General features: G+C 39.0%; 1 protein-coding gene across 6 annotated transcripts in view; it reads left to right on the top strand.

Annotated features, from left to right (window-relative positions):
- LOC108713861 (tetraspanin-4) overlaps positions 1-15,492 on the top strand; it is a 374,746-nt gene that overhangs the window by 95,970 nt on the left and 263,284 nt on the right. The window contains exon 4 of one of the 6 annotated variants that reach the window (XM_018257529.2): positions 9,492-9,585. The exons of the other annotated variants lie outside the window; for them this stretch is intronic. The gene's annotated coding sequence lies outside the window, so the exon portion shown is untranslated. The remainder of the gene's footprint in view (positions 1-9,491; positions 9,586-15,492) is intronic. 6 annotated transcript variants of the gene reach the window in all.

Below are 15,492 nucleotides of genomic sequence, written 5' to 3'. Positions count from 1 at the left end.
CGTGAATTTATTCTCCGGTGTCGAATCGTGGAAATTTGCGCCTGGCGAATTTATTCACCCATCACTAGTTATCCTATCTAACTAGAGTCTTTCCTTTGTAACATTCTTTCTAGTTTTACACCTGTCTGTCTGCATGACATTGCTTTTTTCATGTACCACTTTCATAAACTTCTGCCCTTTCCCCCGTGTCCTGTTCTTCTCACCATTCATCCACTTCCCATATGGCATTCTCTTCAGTCTCTTTTCCATATACCATTCGCTTAAAGGAGTTGTTCAGTTAACTCTGAGTATGATGTAGCGAGTTCTGTTCAAAGACAATTTGCAATTGACTTTCATTTTTTATTATGGTTTGTGTTATTTAGATTTTAATTCAGCAGCTCTCCAGTTTGCATTTTCAGCAATCTGGTTGCTAGGGTCCAAATTACTCTAGCAACTATGTGCTTATTTGAAGAAGAGACTGGGATATGAATAGGAGAGGCCTGAATAGAAAAATGAATAATAAAAAGGAGAAATAACAATACATTTGTAGCCTTACACAGCATTTGTTTTTTAATGGGGTCAGAAGAAAAAGGCAAATAATTAAAAAAAACCTTCCAATTGGAAGTTGCTTAGATTTGGTCATTCTATAACATACTAAGGGGCAGATTTATCAAGGGTCGAATGTGAGTTTTTTTGAAGTCCCACCGAAATTTATTAAAAAAAAAAATTTAAAAAAAGTTTTTTTTTTGTGGGTGAATAGGCTGTATTTGATCGTTCAAATCGAAGTAAGATCGAATTCGATTCAAAGTATTTTCAAAAAAAAGGAAGTCCCCCATAGGCTAAAACAGCAATTCAGTAGGTTTTAGATGGCGAATGGTCGACGTTGAATTTTTAAAGAGACAGTACATAATTATTATAAATTTCGATATTCAAATTTTCCAATTTTTTTTAAATCTGAATCAAAGTTGGACTATTCCCTAGTCGAAGTAAACAAAAATAGCTCGAAATTTTAGTTGTTTTTTTTTTTTACTTCAATCTTCAATTCAATCTTCAATTCGACCCTTGATAAATCTGACCCTAAAAGTTAACTTAAAGATGACCATGTTTTATTTCTCTGCTCTGTCTTCCATTCTCTTCTTTTATCAATCCTGGTCCAAAGTATCCCTCCCTGATGTGTCCCTTTTTCTCTTGTCACTCCCACACTAATTGGTAGTGCCAGCTTTAAAATCTTGGCTCCATACCAGTTTTTTTTATCACTTCTCCTGCCATGTTGCATGTTGACCACATCCCATGCTGTAGTTGAGCAACCCTCGGCCACTTGCACCTTACCCACTGGGTGCCGGCATTCAGAGGTGACGGTTGGTAATGGGGGAGGGGGCAAATACTCCAAGCGGTGGCATGGGCAGTCTTTCCATCTTAGTGATTCCAAATAATTCTGGGCAAGACTACTTTTTTGCCTTTGAGCTGGATGTGGATCAGAAGTTGAGTTAGGAGGGTAAACAGAGAGCAGAGCCAGTAGCTGCTGTAAGGAGGGTTGCAGGAATCAAGTGGTTTCAGCGGTGCACAATTTCAGTAACTGAGTCAAAAACAATCTTGCCCCATCTATGGTTCTAGACCAAAACATTATAAAATAAACATTCAATTTCATGTTTTCTTCTTTGAATATGGATAGAATTTGTGCAGATCAATGGAAATTTCGGAGAACTGAACAGATGCTCCTTTTTAAGTTGAAATATGTAAGAAACCGCTTTGTTGCCTGAGTGCTGAGAGCTCAGCAAAATATTTGTATCACTTGGAGTCAAATATATTTACTTGTAAGGTATTGTTCTCAGGTGTATTGTCTGCTCGGCAGAAGAATCATTTAAGATAGATACTTTGCTGTTATATGATTAGGATGACATCTCTGCCTATAGAGGATTCTCCTTTTCAAGAGAAGACAAGCAGAGTTATTGAAACACTTTAAAAAAGATTTTATTTTCCTCTGTGAAAGCTGCGCGGAAACACCAACTCATTCCGAAATGTTATTGTTATTTATAAAGTGCCGACCTAGTCTACAGAATTGGGGAACAATAAAAGGAAACCAAATGATATCCAAAGGCAGACCTATTCCAAGGAGGTAGGGAACGAGCCCGTGAGGATGCACCGTCTTCTGAAACTTTCCCTGAAAACAAATGTGTTGAAGGGATAATAAAAAAAAAGTGGAATCTGCCATTTCGGAACTCTTTGTTCGGTTATTATTGCTGTTCATTATAGAAGAGATTTGCCGCCAGCAACAGGTGAAATGTGGTACTACAAGACACTTAAAGGGACTATGTCATGATTTTTATGGTGTAGTTTTTATTTCTAAATTACACTGTTTACACTGGAAATAATTCACTCTACAATATAAAATTGTATTTCTGAACCAGCAATTGTATTTTTTTAGCTGTAATATTGGTGTGTAGTAGGGTTGCCACCTGGGCAGTATTTTACCGACCTGGTCGGTAAAAAATGATGGTTGATCCCAATGGTATTAATAGGGAAAAAAGATAATTATAAAGAAAGGCCGGTATTTTTTTCCAGAAAAGGTGGTAACTCTAGTGTGTAGGCAGCCTTCTCAGGTCATTTTGCCTGGTCATGTGCTTTCAGAAAGAGCCAGCACTTTAGGATGGAACTGCTTTCTGTCAAGCTGTTGTTTCTCCTACTCAATGTAACTGAATGTGTCTCAGTGGGACCTGGATTCTACTATTGAGTGCTGTTCTTAGATCTACCAGGCAGCTGTTATCTTATGTTATCTGGTTACCTTCCAATTGTTCTGTTGTTAGGCTGCTGGGGGGGAAAGGGAGGGTGATATCACTCCAACTTGCAGTTACAGCAGTAAAGAGTTACTGAAGCTTATCAGAGCACAAGTCACATGACTAGGGGCAGCTGGGAAACTGCCAGAGAGACATCCATTGCCAAATGCCATTGGTTCCTAGAGAACAGAATATTTTCCCATGCTGACAACTGGTAAAGGGCCCAAGATCAGTCACACATTATCAACAACCAAAGTTTTTGAGTGGGATGTGACCATTATTCCTTGAGAAATTCTATCAGTTGGTATTTGGTGATGGTGGGGGGAAATATGGTCAGGCACTACTCAAGAACCCTTTAGTTGGTCAATATCAGGGAAGTTGATGTCCATGGCAGGTGGTATTTTATAATACTCCAATGCTCATGAAACCGTTAATGCATCTCTGGTCTTGTTTCATTGGGACATTAGCATCCCAAAACACTCCAGCTCTTGTTCGTTGAGTAACAGGGCACTGCTTTCCCTGAGCATTCAACATCAGAATGGAACTGCTACTCCATGCAATAAATGTGAGAACTGAGATTCATATTTTACATCTACTACAGGTATGGGACCTGATTCCATAATGTTTGGGACCTGGGGTTTTCTGCATGATGGATATTTTCATACCTTAAGTCTACTAGAAAATCTTGTAAACATTAAATAATCCCAATAAGATGATTTTGCTTCCAACAAGGATTCATTACATCGTAGTTGGGATCAAGTACAGGGTACTGTTTTATTATTACAGTGAAAAAGGGGGGAAAAATTGGATTATGTGGATAAAATGGAGTCTATGGGTGATAGCCTTTCTGTTATTTGAAGCTTTCTGGATAATGGATCCCAAACTGGCCATAGATGCAAAGATTTTTAAAAGATCTTGACGTTATCGTGAGACCATGATTATCTCAAAACGATGGTTTAAAGGTACAATTGGTCCATCAAATAAAAAGACCATTGCCAGGAAAACTGAAGGGTAGCTGCATGCTTGGCCCTGCAAACATCGATAGATTGCACTGGGACCAATACATTTTTTAAACCTGGCCGATCAATTTTCTGACAGATGTCGGACGAAAAATCGTACATGCACGATCGTTCGATTCCCACTAACCTCGCGATAATTTGACGGATTGGTCGGACTGCACTGAAATCGATCATTCACCAGCGAAAGATCTTTGCGTCTATGGGGACCATTACTGTATAAATATTTGAGATAAATATATCTGTATAAATGACCATAACAACTTGCTGAATAGTTGTCACCTCCCCTACTGTTTGTAACAGAGGTCTCCGTATAGCACTCTCCCTTAGCTTGGATTTTGGGAACCCGTGTTTGGGTACTGTAGGCCCTTTATTTTTCTTTTTAAATATACAAGGCCAGATATGGTTGGATTTTGATGTAGAACAGTGATCCCCAACCAGTGGCTTACTCTATAGTCCCATTGTTGTCAGGGGCCTCACAGTAAGTGCCCATTTTGAAAGTCCTGACTTAAATTCAAGTTTTGGAGCCTTGATCCAACAGAGCCTCCTGCAGGCTAGCAGTCCCCATGAGGCTGTCAATTAGCCTATCACAACCCTTATTTGGTATGCCAAGGAAGATTGTCTTGTTTGTGTGGCTCCCCAACAGTTTGAGTGTTGTTTCTGGGTAAAAAAAAGGTTTGGGGACCCCTGATATAGAGCTTAGGATTCAACACAGCTTCTCTTTGGCCATATTCTCCCATAAGGTAGCAAATGACAGTGAGTATCGCAGCAGTTAATATTTCTTTTTTGTTTAGTGGCCTAACAGTTAATTATAGCAGACCAGCTTAGTTAGGTATTTTCTCCATTCATCAAGTCTCCAGAAACATAATAAGAGTATTGATTAAGCCCTAACAAAGGGCGGAGATATCGTTCGAAAGCTCGTCGGCTCTGATTGACTGGAATGCCAATAAAACATTGTCATTAAAACCGGTGACACTCAACCATTTTGCTCGTAGAGCATTAAAGAAAAGAAATCCACCGCGTTGTCAGTAAGAGAAAATCAAATTTGCAGGCGGTAGGAAGGTAAAACAGCTTTTATCTCATTGCTAAGGTCAATGCACAGAGCGCAGGGAAATTATATTTACAAGGAACGACTGATTTGCTTTAGCCTCAAAGTCTTCAGCTAACAATTTAATAAAGGCTATTCTTTATCACAACAACTTGAATGCTGTCGGTATAGACAATACTGCTGATCTCCAGGCATTGATGGAAAGTCTTCTGAGCATTGGAAACCAATATCTGCCCACACAAATGTCACACACAAGCACATAATCTCCAACATCGTTCAGTGGTGTGAAAGAAGCTGAACGTTAGAGAGCTGCCATCCTGCTCCATGTATGGTGAATCAGGAGAGAATTGCCATTGCAATGGGGGTCTGGCACTATTTAAACTGGGTTGCTTTGTAAGTTTTTTTGTATAGTCTATAACTGCTTTGCCTAACCAGTCAGAAATTGTACTAGAGGTATGGGACCTGTTATCCAGAATGCTCGGGACCTGGGGATTTCTGGAGAACAGATCTTTTCATAATTTGGATCTGCCTGCCTTAAAGGGGAAGGAAACCTCGTCGGCGCTAACCCCCCTCCCCCCTCCCGTGTATTGCCCCCCTCCCTCCTCCCCCCTGGCTTACCCCTCCCGCTGGGCAATTGCCCCTAACTTGTTACTTACCCTTCTGCGCAGGTCCAGTCCAGGGAGTTCACAGGCGACCTCTTCTTCCACGCGATCTTCTTCCTCCTTTGACCGGCGTTTTGGCGCATGCGCAGTAGGAGCATTTCGCCGGTACGGATCTACTGCGCATGCGCCAAAAGTCACGCGCATGCGCAGTAGATCGTACCGGCGAAACGATCCTACTGCGCATGCGCCGGTCAAAGTTACATTGAGTAGGCGAAACAAAAGCCTGCCAGAAAGCAGTTCCATCCTAAAAATGACCAGGCAAAATGACCTGAAATGGCTGCCTACAATGGCTGCTTTACAACTAAAAAATACATTTGTTGGGTTATGAATGAGATTTTACATGGTAGAGTAAATGATTTGCAGTGTTAACAGTGTAATCTAGAAATAAAAACTACAGCTGAATTAGTTACCCTTGGGTGTTTTTTTGTACTGCTTTGTTTTTAAATATATTCTCCAGAGGTTCTCGTTATGTTTAGGTTATTTTCCTGGATCTTTCGCTGTAGAACTTAGTCTAAGAATGCCTTATGAATAAAACATGGGATTTTCTTAGAATCTTTGGCAAAGAGGTAGAAAACAATATTGCAAGTGCCAAGAAGATACAAGATTCATATGAAACAGAGTTTGGGTTGTTTTGCATTCATGTGCAGATGTAGTACAATGGGCAGGCGCCATCGAGTTCTCTGGCAAAATGGGTGCGGTTGTGTATTCCTAGAGCATGAAAGGGGTTGTTCACCTTTAAATTAACATGTAGTATGATGTAGAGAGTGATATTCTGAAACAATTTGCTATTGGTTTTATTGTTTTATTATTTGTGGTTTTTGAGTTATTTAGCTTTTTATTCCGCATCCAGTTTGCAATTTTTTGAGGAATAAAAGTAGCAATAACAATACATTTGTAGCCTTGCAGAGCATTTGCTTTTTAGAAGGGGTCAGTGACCCCCATTTGAAAGCTGGAAAGAGTCAGAAGAAGGCAAATAATTGAAAAAAAAAAAACACCTATATATACCAGGTATGGGACCCGTTATTCGAAAGCTCAGAAGTACGGAAAGGCTGTCTCACATAGACTCCATTATATCCAAATAATCCAAATTTTTAAAAACATTTCTCTGTAATAATAAAACAGTAGCTTCTACTTGATCCCAGCTAAGATATAATTAATCCTTTGGAAGCAAAACTAGCCTATTGGGTTTATTTAATGTTTACATGGCTTTCTAGTAAATTTAATGTATGAAGATATGAAAATTACGGAAAGATCTGTTCCAGGACCCCAGGTCCCAAGCATTCTGGATAACAGGTCCCATACCTGTACTTACTAACATTAGCTCTTGAGATGATAATAGCCCTTTCTCTAGAAAAAAAACAACCCAAACTCTGACATTCTACCCTCATAATTTAAATCTTCCATCCCAGGTACCAGTTTAGTTGCACTTAGTCTCAGCACTCTCTCCAGCTCATTTATATCCCTCTAAAGGACTGGAGCCTAAAACTGCACTGCATACTCCAGGTGAGGCCTTACCAGGGACCTAGAAAAAGGCAAAATTATGTTTTCATTCCATGGGTTAAAAAGATTTTTGCCATAAAATGAACTTGTGATATTCTGAGACAGTTTGCAATTGGTTTTCATTATTTATTTATATGGAGGGTTTTATGGCAGCTCTCCAGTATGTATGTATGTATGTATGTATTTCAGCAACTATTTAGTTGCTAGGTTCCTATTTTCCTTAGCAACCAGGCAGTGGTTTGAATAAGACACTAAATAAATAAAGGAAGGCCTGAATAGAAAGGTAAGTAATAAAAAGTAACAATAAAGTTGTTGCCTCAGAGGGCAATTGTTTTTTGCCTGCCATGATTAGTGACCCTCATTTGAATGCTGGAAATAGCTAGAAAAGAGCAAGGCAAACAACTCAAAATCTATAAAGAATAAATAATGAAGACCAATTGCAAAATTTGCTTTAATAGCCACTAAATGACACTGCCTAGAGTTACACAGCTTGTTGTCTACAAAATCCCCAAATCCATCTCAGTTAAAGATACCCCCAACACACTACCATTTAGTGGGAGCATCTTGCATGGAACTTAAAGTTTTGCACAATTTAGTATCATCAGCAACAATAGAGAGCTGGTCAGACTCCGAGAGCTGACATTTGATTTTAAATGAGGATTCAAGGTTGGATATCTCTAGTCTGAATAATAGTTGTGTAATGATAAATAATATAATATTTTGCCATGGTGATTGTCTGGCCATGGGACTTCTCTGCTCTGCCCTAAACCCATCCCAGGTCAGTTTATCCAGAATTGCAAACATCAGCTTACAATCAAAGGGAATAAGCTATAATGTTTAAATATTAAAATAAATAAATTATTCATTTCACAGCCTTATTTTTTTCCAAGGACTTTTTTTGCCACAATAATCACTGCAGTCCAGAAAGTATCAATAATTATTAAACATATAAAAATAAGTAGAAATGAGACCCAGAGGACTGAACAAATAAGTAGTTGTGATTTAAAGGCACAGTATTCCCTTATCCAACATTGAAGCAATAAATAAGGCTTGTAACTTTTTGCCTGTTTTCTTAATTTGAAAATACCTATGTTTTTTTGTAATTTCAGGAAACTAAAGCCACATTCTACTTCCTGATCCCAAAGAGCAAGGCCAAACAAACCAGCAGCCCACTGATAAGCCTTTGTATAATGAGCTGCTCTTTTTATAAAAAGATAACAGGCTGCAGCTGGGGAAAGGAATGGGTTTATTTATACAGAGGGCTTCTCTGATGGTTTGTTTGGCACAAGCCCAGATTCACTGAACCAGTCTCATAAAATGGGGGCATACTGCCTCTTTAAGACATAGAGTACAAAATATTACCCTGAGCTTTCACCTATAAAGTATCTCTCCTGGCCCTGAGCTATAAACAGAGATAGCTTTCAATACCCTCATCAACACCAACATTTTAATACAGGTATGAGACCTGTTATCCAGAATGCTCGGGACCTGGGGTTTTCCGGATAACAGATCTTTCTGTAGTTTGGATGTTCTTACATTGTCTACCAGAAAATCATGTCAACATTAAATAAACTCAATAGGCTGCTTTTGCTTCCAGTAAGGTTTAATTATATCTTGGTTTGGATCAAGTACAAGCTACTGTTTTAATATTACAGAGAAAAAGGAAATCATTTTTATAAATTTGGATAAAATGGAGTCTATTGGAGACGGCCTTTCTGTAATTCAGAGCTTTATGGATAACAGGTTTCCAGATAAGAATCCCATACCTGTATAAAAAAAAGATAATTTAGGCTATGCCCCCCAAGAGGCATGTGTTTGGTTTAAGCAGTAGGTATCTTAACTGTTTATATTCCATACAGGTAAGGGACCTGTTATCCAGAATGCTCAGGGCCTGGAGTTTTCTGTAACTTGGATCGTCATACCTTAAGTCTACTAGAAAATCATATAAACATTAAATAAACTCAATAGGCTGGTTTTGCTTCCAATAAGGATTAATTATATATTATTTGGGATCAAGTACAAGATACTGTTTTATTATTACAGCGAGAAAGGAAATAATTTTAAAAAATTTGGATTATTTGAATATAATGGAGTCTATAGGAGATGGCCTTTCTGTAATTTGTGGCTTTCCGTATAATTATCTATTTTGTTTACCGTGCACCCGAGGCAAGTTCCAAAGGCGGAGTGCTGCTCATTCGAAGTTATATATATATATATATATATATATATATATATATATATATACACACGTTGGGGCAAGTGGGGTTAAGCAGTTAACCCTATATTTTTCCATTCAGACCATTTTGTTCAAGACGATTTCTGTTTATTCCCTTGATGGATCTTTTGTCAGTGGTTCTGTCGGCTATAAGGCATGGAGTCTTGCAACTTTGCAGAGGTATAAAACTCTTTATATGCTGACAGACTGGCGAGGCAGGCAATAACAAACAGTGCTCGGTTGAATAAAAATCAATGTTTTTCCACTTCTTTCTCTGACTGTCTTTTCTTTCCGCAGGATTCAGTAGCTCAGTAAGCTCTCTCTAACCCTGGGATTTACACACAAACCAGACCGTGTCACGTCTTCTGCTAAATAAACAGACTTAAAGTAGGTCAGTCTGAAAGGTCACAGCGCAATACATAAATATCACCAGACAAATATGTAAAAACCTCTCAAATGTTCTCTAAGATGTAGAAATTGCTCTTGGTTGGTGTGTGAGACAATGTGTTTATAAACCAATCAAGAACACACATACATGCTTGGTAACATCAGCCAATGAATAGACACAGCTGTATCTTTTACACTAACATTACTTCCTGCTACAGGTAGAATATAAACTACTTCCTGTCAGGTGATCTGTCAGTGACACAAAATGGTGGCTCAAGGTATCGTGCCAAATTTGGTAATAGTCTCTCTTGGGCTGCTTATAATGGTATACATTATCAGTTGGTATAATATTAGTTCTGTGGGAATAGTTTTCCAGTAACAAAAGCATTGTAGCTTTAAAAAGGTTGTTCACCTTTAAATTAACTTTTGGTATGATGTAGAGAGTGATATTCTGAGACGCTCGGTTTTCATTTTTATTATTTGTGGTTTTTGGGTTATTTAGCTTTTTTTTTTTATTCAGCAGATCTCCAGTTTGCCATTTGAAAGCTGGAAAGAGTCAGAAGGAGAAGGAATATAATTCAAAAACTAGAAAAAACAAATAATGAAGACCAGTTGAAACGTTGCTTAGTTTTGGCCATATTATAACTAAACTATATACTAAAAGTTAACTTGAAGGAGAACCACCTTTAAGTGGTAACATGACTTGGTTCATCAGGATTTGGCTTGATCTGAAACACGTGCAAAACATATATGTAATTATCATGGGCTCTCCCCACTGATGGTGATACTTTTCCTTGGATACCCAGTTTCAGCTTCAGCATTCTGGTACAGCCCGACCTAATAAAATGCCAGAATGAGGCATGAACCATGTCTGGTTATTGTATGTCGCAGTAATGGGGCTGTGTTTTCAAATAGTGTCTGTTTCATGCTTTTAAAGGAAAATAAAGTTTTTTCATTTTTAAATATCGTCACCTAGAGGACCATCTTCCTTCTTGGATTTGTCCTAATCTAAAACATGCTGGGATTTGACCGAATCCCAAACTGAATCCTTGATTTGTTCCTATCAGTTCTTTATCATATTTGTAGCAAAAACTGTTTGTTTGTTTTTCGCTTGGTCAATGGCATAATTTTCTTTGTGATTTGTGTAACCTGCATGTTTCATGTAGTGAGATTTTTTTTTTTTTTTCAAGATTGAAAAAAAAAAATTCGGTCTCAAAAGTTAAAAAAATCAGCCTCTAAGCAAGGGGCCTATTTATCAATGTTTTAAATATGCAAATGGTATGTCTATTTGTTATTAAAGGGGTTTAACCTATTTGTTGCCAATCACAGGGTGGCTAGATTGAAGGTGGGGGAACGTTCAATTACTAGGGCCGTTTTAAAGGGGAACTAAACCCTAAAAATGAATAAGGCTAAAACTGTCATTTTATATACTGAACTTATTGCACCAGCCTAAAGTTTCAGCTTCTCTATTGTCACAGAGGGTCACCATCTTGGAAAGTGCCTGCGACACTCACATGCTCAGTGGGCTCTGAGCAGCTGTTGAGAAGCTAAGCTTAGGGGTCGTCACAAATTATCAAGCAGAAAATGAGGTTGGCCTGTCATATTAGCTGATGCTACAAGGCTGATAATTATGATGCTAATTACACTGGTTTCTGTGCTGCCATGTAGTAATTATCTGTATTAATTACTAATCAGCCTTATATTGTGACATTTCTATTCTATGTGTACTGTATATTGTGAGTGGGTCCCTAAGCTCAGTAAGTGACAGCAGCACAGAGCATGTGCAGTGAATCAGCAGAAAAGAAGATGGGGAGCTACTGGGGCATCTTTGGAGAAGAAGAATTTCACCGGCACACAGGAATTGTAGTAGCAGGGCAAGCCCTTGCAATTTTATTATGCAGTAGTGCAACGTTTCGGGGTCACGCCCCTTTGTCAAGCATCTTTGCTTGACAAAGGGGCGTGACCCCGAAACGTTGCACTACTGCATAATAAAATTGCAAGGGCTTGCCCTGCTACTACAATTCCTGTGTGCCGGTGAAATTCTTCTTACCCTTGTTGTGAGGCTGCCGATTCCTCTATCACTGGGCACCAGGATAAGAACCTTTGGGAGTGTGTGGTGTGCGGCTTCTCCATATTCTATTGGGCATCTTTGGAGACACAGATCTTTACTGCTAAAGGGCTGTGGTTGCCTTGGGCTGGTACCGATGGCCAAAACATAATGTACAACGTTTCTAGCTACTTCTTTAGTTAGGCTTTAGTTTTCCTTTAAGGCTCTGGCAGCCTTAGTATGCTGATTATTCATTTTACTATAGAAAATGAATAATCAGCATACTAAGAAATATAATTTTTTTCTTGTGGTTCAGTGGACCCCCCCAAATTAGTGGGCCCCAGGCTGAATGTCCCATTGGTCCTATTATTAAAGCGGCCCTGTTTTATACAAATATAAGTTGTTTCACTGTTTAACGATAAGAAGAAGTCATCCAAAGCGCAAAATGTAAGATTTCAGACTGTTATAATGTCATCCTGCTTTCTGCAGTCGGCTTTCTTCTAGGTGCACTGTGCCTTATCGTTAATCTGCATTTCTTCACTCTTACCAGCAGATGGGGATATTTCCTGGATTATATCTTGTTACAGCGTGCATGTCATATATTATTTCTATATACTAAAATAAGAATTTACTGCTGGAATTTCAGATAAATCACAGTTCAGATTGCTGGGGATGCAGCGCTTGTTTTGTTTTTTTTCTCCTTTCCTATAGCCGACCTCTGCCAGCGTAAACACCAACAAGGCTATTTTATTAATTAGGAAGCCCCGGCAGTGACATGATGCATTGCAGTGTGGGATGACACATTAGCATGCTATTAGAGTTCACGCAAACTTGCAATCTATACTAACTACATCACGGGCTGCTGCTGGCAACAGTTTCCCCGACACGCTTCTGTATTTCTTAAATGGCATTCTTATTGATCCATGTATATATGGCTTAGCCGACTTCCTTATTGATCTTAATATATGGCTTAAACGACGTACCCATTGCTTTGTCTACATTGTATCTTGCAGCCTGCCATCGCAGTTTTGGTTCCCTTATTAATGAGACATACAAGTCTGTTTCCTAATGAAAGAATCTGACATTACATCTCTTTTATGATATATTCATTAGCAGTTAACCAAGCACATTATATTAGAACACAATCACGGATGCACCCTTTTGGTGACATTTGCGTCTCGGCTTTGGAGATAGGAAGCAGCGTTTTATTTTCTCCCCCCTTCCTGCTCCATTGTTGTGTATCGGTGGCGAGTCCTGACAAAAAACTGCTGGCAGGTTCTTGTATCTCGTTATCTAAATCGCAAGCCTGCGTACGGCTTTTCTGCTCCCATGGCTTCTCTTTATACACTTCTTTTTTTCAGTGTTTTAATGAAAAGTTCTAAACAAAAAAAAAATCACGTTTTTCTCCAGACAGTACAAAAATAAAGGAGTTTTTCTCTCCCCCCTTTGCATTCTTTTACCTTTTCATATGGATTTCTGACAGAGCAAATCCTCGCCAGGCAGCTTTTCAGCGCTGATTGAACATGGTTGTCGGGTGCACAATGCCCTATAGACTTTGAAGCAGCCCAAGTGGTTTGTTTTGACATTGGCACCGGGCTAATTTGCAGATGCTTTGTTATAATCAGCCTTTGTAAGGGAGGAACTCCACGATGCGTTTGGTGCCGACACGTCGCCATGCGACGAAACGCATGCGCACTGCATTTTCATCCGACAGTCGGATAAATGTAGTTCTTACATGTGATTCTCCTTCACTTCTTGTTTCTTCACAACATCCGGCACGTCGCATGCGTTTCTTCGCATGGTGACGTGCAGGCACCAAACTCATCGTGGAGTTCCGCCAATTCCGGAATTGTTTTGCATCGCTCTAAAGAAGTGGCTGTGGCTCTGCAGCTGTTGCTGACAATTTCCAGAATATCAACTACAGGTATAGGATCCGTTATCCAAGGAACTGTTATCCAGACTGCTCCTAATTACAGAAAGGCCATCTCCCATAGACTCCATTTTAATTAAATAAACCAAATTCTTAAAAAAGTATTTCCTTTTTCTCTGTAATATTAAAACAGTACCTTGTACTTGGGGTATGGGATCCGTTATCTGGAAATCCATTATCCAGAAAGCTCCGAATTACAGAATGGCTATCTCCCGTAGACTCCATTTTAATCAAATAATCCAAATTTTTAAAAATGTTTAAAGATTTTCTTCTTCTCTGTATTATTAAAACAGTACCTTATACTTGATCCCGAATAAGATATAATTAATCCTTATTGGAAGCAAAACCAGCCTGTTGGGTTTATTCAATGTTTAAATGATTTACTAGTAGATTTAAGGTATGAAGATCCAAATTACAGAAAGATTCGTTATCTGGAAAACCCCAGGTCCCGAGCATTCTGGATAACCGGTCCCATACCTGTACTAATGCTGCCCATTGTTGGGATGAGAGTTATTTTTTGGCAAAAGCTGGAGAATAGTGATGTGCAGGTCTAGAAGAACTCGACCCACACCCGACTCAACCTGAACCGCCTTCTCCCCTCTATATATAGATCCATCCCGCCAATGATGTCATAAAAGGCGCAGGGCAAGCACAAGGGTATAAAAAAGAATGCCGGAAGTAGGAAGCCGGCGGGCTCAACCCGAACCAGCCCGCGACCTGCAAAGAGTGTGCTGAGGTTGGCCCGACCCGTCGGTATTGGGCGGGCCCAATAATCACTACTAGAGAACCACAGAGCATAGATCACTACTCAGAATATTAATATAAGGCTTAAATGGGTTGTCCAGCTTCGAGTTAACTTTTAGTATGCAGTAGAGAGTGATATTCTGAGACAATTTACAATTGTGGTTTTTAAGTTATTTAGCTGTTTATTCAGCAGCTCTCCAGTTTGCAATTTTCCTCTAGTTGCTAGGGTCATCTTAGCAACCATGCATTTTTTTAAATAAGAGATTGAAATATGAATATGAATAGGAGAGGCCTGAATAGAAATATGAGTAATAAAAAGTAGCAATAATAATACATTTGTAGCCTTACAGAGCATTTGTCTTATAGATGGGGTCAGTGACACCCATTTGAAAGCTGGAAAGAGTCAGAAGAAAAAGGCAAAATAATTAAATACTATAAAAAAAAAATGAAGACAACTTGAAAAGTTGCTTCAAATTGGCCATTCTATAACATACTAAAATTTACTTAAACGTGAACCACTGCTTTAAAGGCACATTTACCCCATTCTAGAGAAATCAACACCAGTTGCAGCAGTTTATTGTATGCATTACTCTTGCCAGACGTATGGGTGGGAGGTCGGTGGGACACACAAAATGCAGGAGAGCCCTGTATTCACTGACTGCCTGTTGCCTGGCAGAGCTACACAGAAGTTGTAGGTGCATTTGCACTAAACATACAATTTTTACGTCCCTTAGTGCTTTTGCACTTGAGTCTGCATTTAATAATCATAGTTACTTAGGTTGAAAAAAAGACACATCCATCAAGTTCAACCTTTTAAGTCTGTATAAAACCTGCCTAACTACTAGTTGATCCAGAGTAGGGCAAAAAAAAAAAAAAAACCTCTTCTGAAGCCCATTTGCTTTGCTTTAGAGGGGGAAAAATTCCTGACTGCAAGGGGCAGATTCCTTTTGAATTTCAACTCTAACCCTAACTTTCACTCATTGATAAATACCAATCTTAAAATTCCATAGAAGTAAATAGAAAGTGGTGGAAGTTTTTGCAATATCTGGCCCCAACAGTCCCTGGATCAGCTTTGTACTAAAGAGCTATTTTTAATAACCCTGTATTTTCTTACTTGCTAAAAAGCCATCAAACCTCAAAGCTATCTAATGTATCTGCCAGTACAACTGGGGAGAGAATTCTAAAACTTT

Source organism: Xenopus laevis, chromosome 4L (assembly GCF_017654675.1).
Source record: "Xenopus laevis strain J_2021 chromosome 4L, Xenopus_laevis_v10.1, whole genome shotgun sequence".
NCBI classification, from domain to species: Eukaryota; Metazoa; Chordata; class Amphibia; order Anura; family Pipidae; genus Xenopus; species Xenopus laevis.
The sequence above is the reverse complement of the archived record's forward strand: the minus strand, read 5'-3'. Positions and strand labels throughout refer to the sequence as shown.